This window comes from Atta colombica, unplaced genomic scaffold (genome assembly GCF_001594045.1).
Source record: "Atta colombica isolate Treedump-2 unplaced genomic scaffold, Acol1.0 scaffold105, whole genome shotgun sequence".
NCBI lineage: Eukaryota > Metazoa > Arthropoda > Insecta > Hymenoptera > Formicidae > Atta > Atta colombica.
Genome location: NW_017259190.1, coordinates 4,138,271 through 4,148,320, shown reverse-complemented (window position 1 = coordinate 4,148,320; position 10,050 = coordinate 4,138,271). Strand labels below are relative to the sequence as shown.

The window sequence follows — 10,050 nt, the reverse complement described above, 5'->3', positions numbered from 1 at the left end:
TAAATTAATATATTAAATTAATATTTATAATTTAAAATTTATGAAAAAAATACCTCTTTTAATTTTTACTGCATGTTGAATATTATCTTTGTAAATTATAAATTAACTAAGAATATTTTATATCTCAGAGAATAGAAAACTGTCACCATGTTTTTCTTTATTTTTTATAAATCATTTTTCTCTAACTATTTATAAAAATTATAAAAATTCTTACAATTTTTTTATCGTAATTTTTTTATTTTTATCATTTCGATTTCAGTATTCTCCATACATTATGTATCTAAAATTATGTTATCGTGTGATATCGCGTCATATTATTTAGGCCATAAAACTTTATTGCTGATCACACAGCGACAGATTTTCTTCTGTGAAGGACAGAAAAAGTTTTTCGAGGGTGCACGATTGTCGGCCGATCGATGAAACGACAAATGAGTGGCTGAACAAGACGGGCTTACCACCCGTGTTGATTCAAGGCAGCTACGTCTAGGTTTACATTAGATCCACTTCCGTTCGATTGATTATTCCGAATCAGTTTACTTGGTCGGCGATTTCTACCATATCATCGAGAAACTCCTATCTATCTCGCCAACTCGCCTTCTCATTAACGAACCGCCGTGTTACTCGCAAAGGTAATCCACAAAGAGCTTGAAGTAACTCATCGTACGGTTTATCTTCCTTCCGAACCTTTAAGAGTCCAACGATGATATCTTTTGTAATTTTACAAAAGTATAAAAAAGAAGGTATAAAAATATTGCTCTTTGACGAAATCTTGCTAGTTCTCTCCTAGAGAGTAATTCTTAGAGAGTCATAAATAATCTGTTATATCCACGGAGAAAAATATTGCGAAGATCACGTTTGGTTCCCGCACAAGCGCCCATTTTCGGACTCATGGAGGATTAAGAGCGTTGTACACAACCAAACCGAACAGGTGTTACGGGCTTTACTCGTTATTCGAGCTCAACTCGTTATTTCTCGCCAAACGTTCTCGTATTTCGAAAAGGTACGTTTACTATGGTCGGAGGAAAGAAACGGAGTCTACCGAGTTGAAAAATAATCTCATTTCGGTGGTCGAGAGGCCGTGACCGGTCGCGACCGTGTCGTCAAAAGAACGAACGTCTCCGTCACCCTCCTCTCGACCCCGTTTCACGACTGACGTTTATTCTTGAGGAAAATATTTTTAGCCGCCGACGACAGGCGGTAACGTCTGCCCGTCGTCGTTACGCCGATTAATAACCCCTTCTTTACGTGCATCCCTTTCTTTTCGTCCCTCTTTTCTCCTCTTCCCGCTATCCAGTTTCCATGGCTGCCACTGAGGTCCATTTGTCTGCGGTACTGTTCGAGAGCGACCACATTTCTCCGCGCGGAACTCGGACAATTGGCTAGAAAACTCAAGAACCTTGTAATTCCCAAAAAGGACAAAATCGGAGACACATGCATCTTTCTTTTTATTATCAACAATCGGTTTGTTAAATTATTTTATTGTCAGTTATTCACTGCATACAATACACATAGATGCTAAATCATTTTGATTAACGTTTTCATTTATTTCTTTCGAAAATATTATAAAAAAATTAGGTTAATATTAAATTAAATTTTGTATACCTGTATTTAATAATGTAATAACAAATTAAGATTATTTATTACATGATTAATAATTAAAAAATTAATAATTAAAATAAACTGCAGTAAAAAAAAAAATATAGATATGGATATAGTTAAAGTCATCTGATTATTATTTTAAAATTTCAGTAAAAAGAAAATAATTTCTGTAAAAGACATTTTCTAATAATTCATCAAAAAATGTATTTTTAAATGTAATATAATAATGAGTGTCATCACAATTATTAGTGTAATATTAATATCTTGCAATGTATAAAACTGTAAAATTTAGTTGGTGAAAATCATTTTTCTATTTTATTAATTTATCACTTATACTGCTAATATTATGCAAACTACTATATTTTATAGAAAAGAACATGTATAATATGAGAACATAAAAAAATATTAAAAATTTAATCAACGAAATTAAAACGGAATTAAAACGCATTTTTTAACAAAATCCAGATTTTCAGAGATTACGAGATTATCAAAGAGCTTCAACAGCAGAATTTTTTACAATCTAGATGTGTGTAAAATTCAAGGATTTTGTATGTTGACGCTGTAGAATTGCTTATACATATATAAAATTTTATAATAAAAAATAATTTTAAAAAATTGTACATTTAATAAAATATATAAAATGACCGCATAAAGTTCTTTATTTTTCTTTCAACTTAAACGGCTTGTAACTTAAAAAATTATTAGAGTCTTAAAACTTCGCGTTGCGAAAAAGATTAAATTTCATGAAACATACGTGTTCACTTTTTGCCAATTTCAAGATACTCTGCGTTCGCAGAGCTCGCAATTTCTCTCTACAGTGGATTAAACGTGCATTAAATAACGAGAGAGAAGAATAAACGAAAATGAAAAGAAACCTTTTCCTTCTTCTTAGTCGCTCTAATCGCGTTAATGCAAGTTCAATGCCGAGAGACGAGAAGTGTTTAGCGCGCCGCGAAAGGAACTCAATCGCTTTGATTTTTCACTCCAGAAAATTACCGCTCACTGTCATCGGGAGCTTTCCCATTCAGAAAGTAAGAGAGTAAGAGAAAGAAAAAAGAGAGAAAGTACGAAAAACTCGATTAGCCGCGGTAATTCCACTCCGTTTTATTCGACGCCGAATTGCTTTCGACGCGCCTTTAGGAGATCTTTATTCTTTAATTTATCTTTCGCGTTCATATCGAACGATCGCTTATCATTTTATACCAAACCGTACATACATACCTATGTAGAATGTCTCTTTCCAAGACAGGAAATTCTTTATTGAATTCGGGATCGAATTTTTCTCAACGAGAATATTTTCACTAAAGGAACTTTTCTTTTTGTCATAAAAGATGGTAATATTCGAATCTCTCTGTTCTGAATCTCTCATTCGTTTCCCATTATTTCTTCACATTTCTATTTTCCTTGTTTCTTCTTTCCTTCTGCTTTCCTTTCTATTCTTTTTTCTCTCATTCTATTTTTCTTTTTTTTTTCCCTTTTTTTTCTCTCTTTTTTTCCTTTGCATCTTCTCGCATTGTTCGCTTTTCTCCCTTTTCCTCTTCTCCTATTCTATTTCGGATTGCTTTCGACGTGTTTTCAAAGAGCCTTTATTTGAATTTATTTCGTGCTCATATAAGTAATCCATCGCGCGCAAAGAGCAACCCTTTCGCGACGCCATTCCTGGGTGGTTCATGCATAATGCATTCACACCAGCGGATGCTGGCTTACGTCGCAGATAGAGCGGTATCATTGTTTGCGAATCATTGAATCGGCCGAGAGCATTATCGTGTAGTACGATACAATTGTGCATCAGGAGTTACGAAAAGTTTGGAGAACTACATATTAACCTCGTATATAATATTAACTAACATCAACGATATGCAAAATTGAACGATATATTTTTCGAAAAATATTTCAATATGCCTGAAGCGAAAAACGTTCTTGTTAAGAAATTTTGCGCAACAGAGCTCTATGTTCATAATAATTTAATTTCAAGAGTTAAAATGAGTTAAAATGAGAGTTGCGAAATAATTGTGAAATTGCTGGAAAATTCAGCATTATTATATATAGTCCTGGATGAATGTTAATGATGTACGCTATTTTCTAGCGTTGAAATCTTAAATGAAGTAATTTTCAGCCAACGTCATGTAAGACCAACTGGCTTACCAAACTTATTTGCAAGCTAAAGCTTGTTTCTCTTATACGGAAAGACAGAATTTCATTCGTCGTGCTTTCTGAATCGCTAATCAAGCAGTACAGTTTCTGAATCCATTAGATTCGCCTGGGTAAGAATTTATGAAACTTTCGTTCACGAGATGTAACGCTACTTTTAAAAATGAAAGAAAAACATTGATATCATAACATAATTATTTTTATTGCAGGTATTTTATTGCAGAAACACGATAACATAACGTTTGTATAATTTGAATGAATTACTACAATGCTTCAATAATGTAAAATATACGTCGAAGATAAACGTTACGTGGAAAATTGCATCCTCTGAATAGGAACGTCTTGCGTTAAAGTCATATTGTGTGAATAAACGAGAAGATGGCTTCTTAATGAATTTATGAACTTCACTATGGCCGCTGATATTGTTTTGAACCGGTCGGATAGAGTGTATGAATTATCTATAACCGGTAATGCGCGTGAAAATCCTTTAAGCAGCTTTAGGCCAGTTCGCCGCGGAATAACACTCCATCGACATAGAGAATCAACAAATTTCGCACCCTTTATACACTCATGAATTAACGCAAATAATTATTGTATGTCCATATATTAACGCACATAATTATTGTATAAATACCTATATCTATATATATATCTGCTTTTGTCTTGAAAATCTATCGAATAATAATAAAAAGTATTCGTTCAATGCGTTACTGAAGATATAATTTTGAAAATCAATCAGAATCGTCGAATGTTCGGAAAAAGTCCCACAAATTTTGAGTAAATTGTAAAATGAAAACGAATATTTTAACCGACTTTTAAAATCGATTTAAAAAATTCCTTACAATTTCTTAAGCTCTTGGTAAAAATAAATTTTTCTCGGGACAAAGATATCGATTAAACGCTTCATTTCGTACGATTTCCTAACGTTTATTTCTATATATCTCTCCGACGACCAAAAGATAAATTAAACTAAAATATTTAAGGATCAAAATAAAATTCGATTAATTTTAAATATCCCGTACATTTAGTTCACCAAGATATAAAGAAATAAGAAAATCTTCAGTTCCTTAAATCGTGGAATGCTTCTGTCTGGCAGAGAACGATAAATCAACTTGGAAGTTTTTCCCGCGACGGAAGTTTTCGCGGTGCGACGACAGATCTCGTCTCGATTAATCAAAAAAGTGGCGCTTGTCTGCGAACTGCGAATTGCCATTAATATCATTTGATCTGGTCGTTGCGCGATGTCAAAATACAGCGGTGACGCGCGATGCGCCAAGTAAGTAAGTTTGTTCACTACATGAAAAATAGCCACCTTCGACCGACAACTTGAGAAAAGCGGAAATTTGGCCAAACTACTATGAGTTCTAAGATTAATCGATCAAAACGGGGTGTCCCAGATCGGGGCGGGAGCCATCTTTCATCTGGTTCTTTGATCAGAATTAGAGAGCTTTCAATTCCAAACTGCTTTAAATCGCTCTTTGCTTCTCTCTTGATTAATCTCTTATTATTAATATACTGTTATAATTTATTATGAATTAATTATATATTAATTATATATATAATTACAAATTAATTACAATAATAATTAATTTATATATTATATGTACAGATATTTACATTATATACATCTACATTATTATACATCTATATTATATGTTTTAAATATAAAACGTGTGTGTGTGTGTGTGTGTGTGTGTGTGTGTGTGTGTATGTGTGTGTGTGTGTGTGTAATATATATAATAATATATACATATAAAAATAATAATAATGCTTTTACTGAAGTTTAGTTTTTGAAATTTATCTCCAATCGCTTCTTGATAAAATTACTCTTTCGATTTTCACATTCTTTCGAGAAACTGGAGGAATTAGGATATTAGGAGAAATTCTTTCAATTTTCTAATTCATGCAATTCTTCCATCATATGTTGATCAGAAGCCATAATGCATACATTGCGTCGTTTGATAGGATCATTAAATCTTTTTATACGACATTAACCGGATACCATGAAAACACTTAGCATATTTTCTACGCTCTGAAAACTTATAACGCATGACCTTGTTTTCAACATTATTAATGATTTCTTTCTTATAAAAAAAACATTTTGGAAACTGATACTCATATAGTCGAGCGAGAGTCAATTTTTCCTTAACAGGAACATCAGAATTAATCGTTTCTCATGATTTATTAACGTTCAATTAATGTTAACTTTTTTGCTATCTCTTCCAATGAAGATTTAAGATCTCTCCAGTGGAGATTGCCAAACTATCTTTATTATGTTATAAGACGGCTGAAGATTGCTCGAAATTGATCCGAAACATATAAGTTATATATATTAATAATAAATCATATTAATCATTAATTTAATTTCACGCACCCGGAACAACATCTGACTCGTTCTAGCCTTCTAATAATCGTCTTTTTTTGTTAGTATCTCTCAAACAATTTTTAAAGCTAAAATCTATAATTAGAAAACATTCTTCATTTTTTTAATTTGCATATATTTCCCAAATTTACGCATGTAATTTTTCAACATTCATATTTCTGCAATATTTCTCGATTCAAGATATCGCTATTTTACCGCGAGATTTGATCGTCTACATCCACATATCTATGTTCTTTTAATCTATACTCCAATTGTAAGTATCGGTTCCAACAATCGGACGAACAAACCCGCAAATTCAAACGGTCACTAGGAGGATGGCACGTGATAGTTAAGGAAAACTTCCGCTAAGTCTTCGAGTAATAAGAGCACGTTCGACAAGGAAGAAAAATCCGAAAAGATTAGTTCAAGAATTTATTACACCTGCATGTGTAAAAGAGGCACGCGCATTTCAATCTCGCATATCATGATCTTAGCCAAAATTTCACAAACTTCGGCACTGGAGACGATGAAGACCATCACTATTGCTACGCGAGTAGAATCGAGAATTTCCTGTCAATTCCGATCAATATCCTCCGCTCTCCCGAATCTTCGTTGAAGTTCAATCTAAGGAATCGTTGGACACAAAATGTGACATTTTGGAAAAGTTCCAGTTCGATCTTGTCAAATTTTATACTAATAATTTTCTAAAAATTATTAGTATAAAAAAATGTATTTTGTGCACATAATAGCAATGTTATATTTTCTAAGAGTCATTAAGAATTTTCTTCTTGAGAACTTTTATTCCCACGGTTTTATTAGATTTTTTTCTGAAATGAGCGATTCGATTGATATGTATTTTCGCGAATTACAAGTCAGTACTATATGTTTAACACTAAACTAGTAGTAACAAGACATGCCAACAGTTCTCATTTACTGGAGACTAAAGAGAAACGCGTGCCAAGAGACCGACAATTACAATAGAAGCGGAAATCGCGTCTTGTTTCTCTCAGTGCATAGTTACACGTTCGTTAGTTCTATTCTCTTTCTCTCTCTCTCTCTCTCTCTCTCTCTCTCTCTCTCTCTCTCTCTCTCTTTCTCGTTTTATTTCATTCTTTTTTAGTGCCAACCGTCGTGATAAATTAGCTAGCATCCTTAGTGCACTCGTCTACCATTCATTTGTTATTTACAAATCGAATGAGCTCTCTTTTTTTATTATGCTACGCTATACCTCGGACGTCTCTGCATCTCATCGATCACATCTTGTTAGCCGTTCCATCTTGTTTTTGCTTGTTCTTACTTTGTTTTCAAATTTGACAGATCTGGTTTTTATTTCTGTACTAGATTACACTAAAACTCTTTCTCGTCAAATATCAAACCATCTCACTTTAAATTTCAAAAGTATATATTACACAGAAAATAGACTTATTAAGTCCTCAACAATCTAATCCCAGTTTCAGTATTTAAATGTTTCTAAGTCTATCCTTAAATCCATAAAACTGAATTTATTTAGACACACATGTACACTTATCACCGGAATACAGTAATTGAATATCATTTTATATGGCATCCCTGACATATCTCTGATATTAATCATACATGATTTGCACTTTCCATCGAATTTCGCTAGTAAAGCGAAATATTTGATGAACATTGCGTCTTGAATAAACATTACGCGTGAAGCATCAATGACGTAATTAGTTCACGGTCTGATAATAACTATTGCTTTTAACGAGCGCGGAAAATAATTGTGTTTAGCCTTTCATAGTATTCTCATTCCCATTACGTCTCGAAAGATAATAACGCATTAGACTAGAAGCTGCTCGCTTGAGTGTCACCGCTAAAATGGCGAGACAAGGCAGTCTGTGTAAATATAAACCGTTGTATTTGTATGTCAGCGTACATATTTGTCGTACGCTGCGAAAAAATGAACGCTAAACGCTGTGTGTCAGCTGCAATCATCTCGCTACCACAAAATATTTAATCTTCGTAAAATGAATACATATTGGATATAAATTAAATTAAATTAAATATATTCTATTCCTCGTACTCTAAATTGATTTTGAAAAATCGGGCTGTTATTTAACGTTTATTTGAAAAATAGAATTCAACTTAATCAAGAAATCTATGAATTAATTCAGTTTTTGTTTTTTGTTAAATGTTTGCAATATGAACGTAATAGCGTAATTCAAACTCAAGAGAATTTTTCATGTCATTTTAATAAAAATTGAGAAAATAAAATAAATTGTAAAACACATGGAAATTTATTCTTTTTCATGGCTAAAATTACGTGATTTCATTCATTTCAAGTAAACGTAAAAAAAAGAGAGAGAGAGAGAGAGAGAGAGAGAGAGAGAGAGAGAGAGGAATATAATTTTCACATTCTTCAATCAAAATAAAAAAAAAATTTTATTGTTCAAATTTAATATCATATTTTATAATTCGTTTCTAAAAAAGCAATAAATCATTCATTCAAATTTTCATTTAAAAAAGGATTAACCAATTCGCAATATAACAGTTCAAATTTCCTATCTGCCAATGTAATATGTATACAATGGGCACATATACTTAATAAACAACCAATATAGCGGTATAAATTAAAACGACTGATTTATAAAAGCCATAGGTACATTAATTTAATATTATTTAAAACAAATAGAATAAAACAATAGAATATAAAATTAGGCACTTGTAAAAGTGCGTTCGAGAGAATTTAAATGAATGCATATATTTGTTTGGCAGATTTTTACATGACGTCAAAACACGTACCACACACACACACACACACACACACACACACACACACACACACATATATCAATTGAATAAAAAAGAGAAACGAAGAACGAAAGGTAAAAGAAATCGTCAGACGGCTGTCACATATCCGGAGTAGGAGATAGACTGCGACCGAAGATGGAAGGCGTGTGTGATGTGATACGAATGTGCCTCTATTCCATCGATCAGGGCCACTGGCTCGCCTCCGTACAGGAAACGCGTGAAATGGAGTGCGCGCGATAGTGCATAAAATACGAATATCATCCGCGCGCGACGACTCACCCGCTGCCATCCCAACCCTGTCGAATATTCGAGGCCGCGTGGATATCAATCTACCGATATATTATCGATGTATCGACATACCGGGACGCCGCTTCGAAATATCGACACGCTCATCTCGCTTTGTTGCGCAGCGCGCCACGATATTGGCCGCGTTAACGTCGCTGCGTTTCACGTGTACGCCTTTCCTCGAGAGCAATATATATTGTACCAAACATAATTCATTTCATTCCAGTCGGTTCATCGATAGATTAGAAATAGAACTGTGTCATACTTTGAAAGAAAAAAGAAAGTGTACGGCATTTCAAATCAACCTTTTTCCTTCTTTAAAAAGAGAATTCCATTTCCATTCACGAAACATGCCACACGCAGATAATGCAACTTGATTATAATTGCATTTCGCTTATCGAAACAAATCATAATTTTTACGATCGGCTGAACGATACAATGATGAGGTGCACTCATCTGAATTACAAATGAATTTCGATTTTCCTGTATTAAAATGATTAAATTGCCAGAATATTATCCAGAAGTTCGCTTTCCACATATCGATGAAAATTAATTTGCGACATGAAATATGCTATTAATAACCGTTCGTATACGAGTGAGGTGCAAATCCGTGGGTACGTCTAATCGAAAATATTACACGGCCGTTTCATTTAAAAAAATTGTAGATTTAATTCTCTGGAGCATATTGAACATTAGTAACAATTTATTATTCGAACACTAAGAGAAATTTTGTTATAAGAACAAATCAAGGGAAAACAAATGTGATATTAATTAAAAAAAACGATCGATTTGTTAAAATTGCAAATTAATTCGTCAATGTAACAAATAATCAATAATATCGCTAGCAAATAAGAGGCTCATATATATATATATATATA

At 33.1% G+C, this 10,050-nt stretch overlaps 1 protein-coding gene across 4 annotated transcripts in view; it reads right to left on the bottom strand.

The window, feature by feature from the left end:
• The window catches only part of LOC108691139 (protein-tyrosine sulfotransferase), a 76,584-nt gene that overhangs the window by 41,356 nt on the left and 25,178 nt on the right, over nucleotides 1-10,050 (bottom strand). The gene's annotated exons all lie outside the window — the stretch shown is intronic.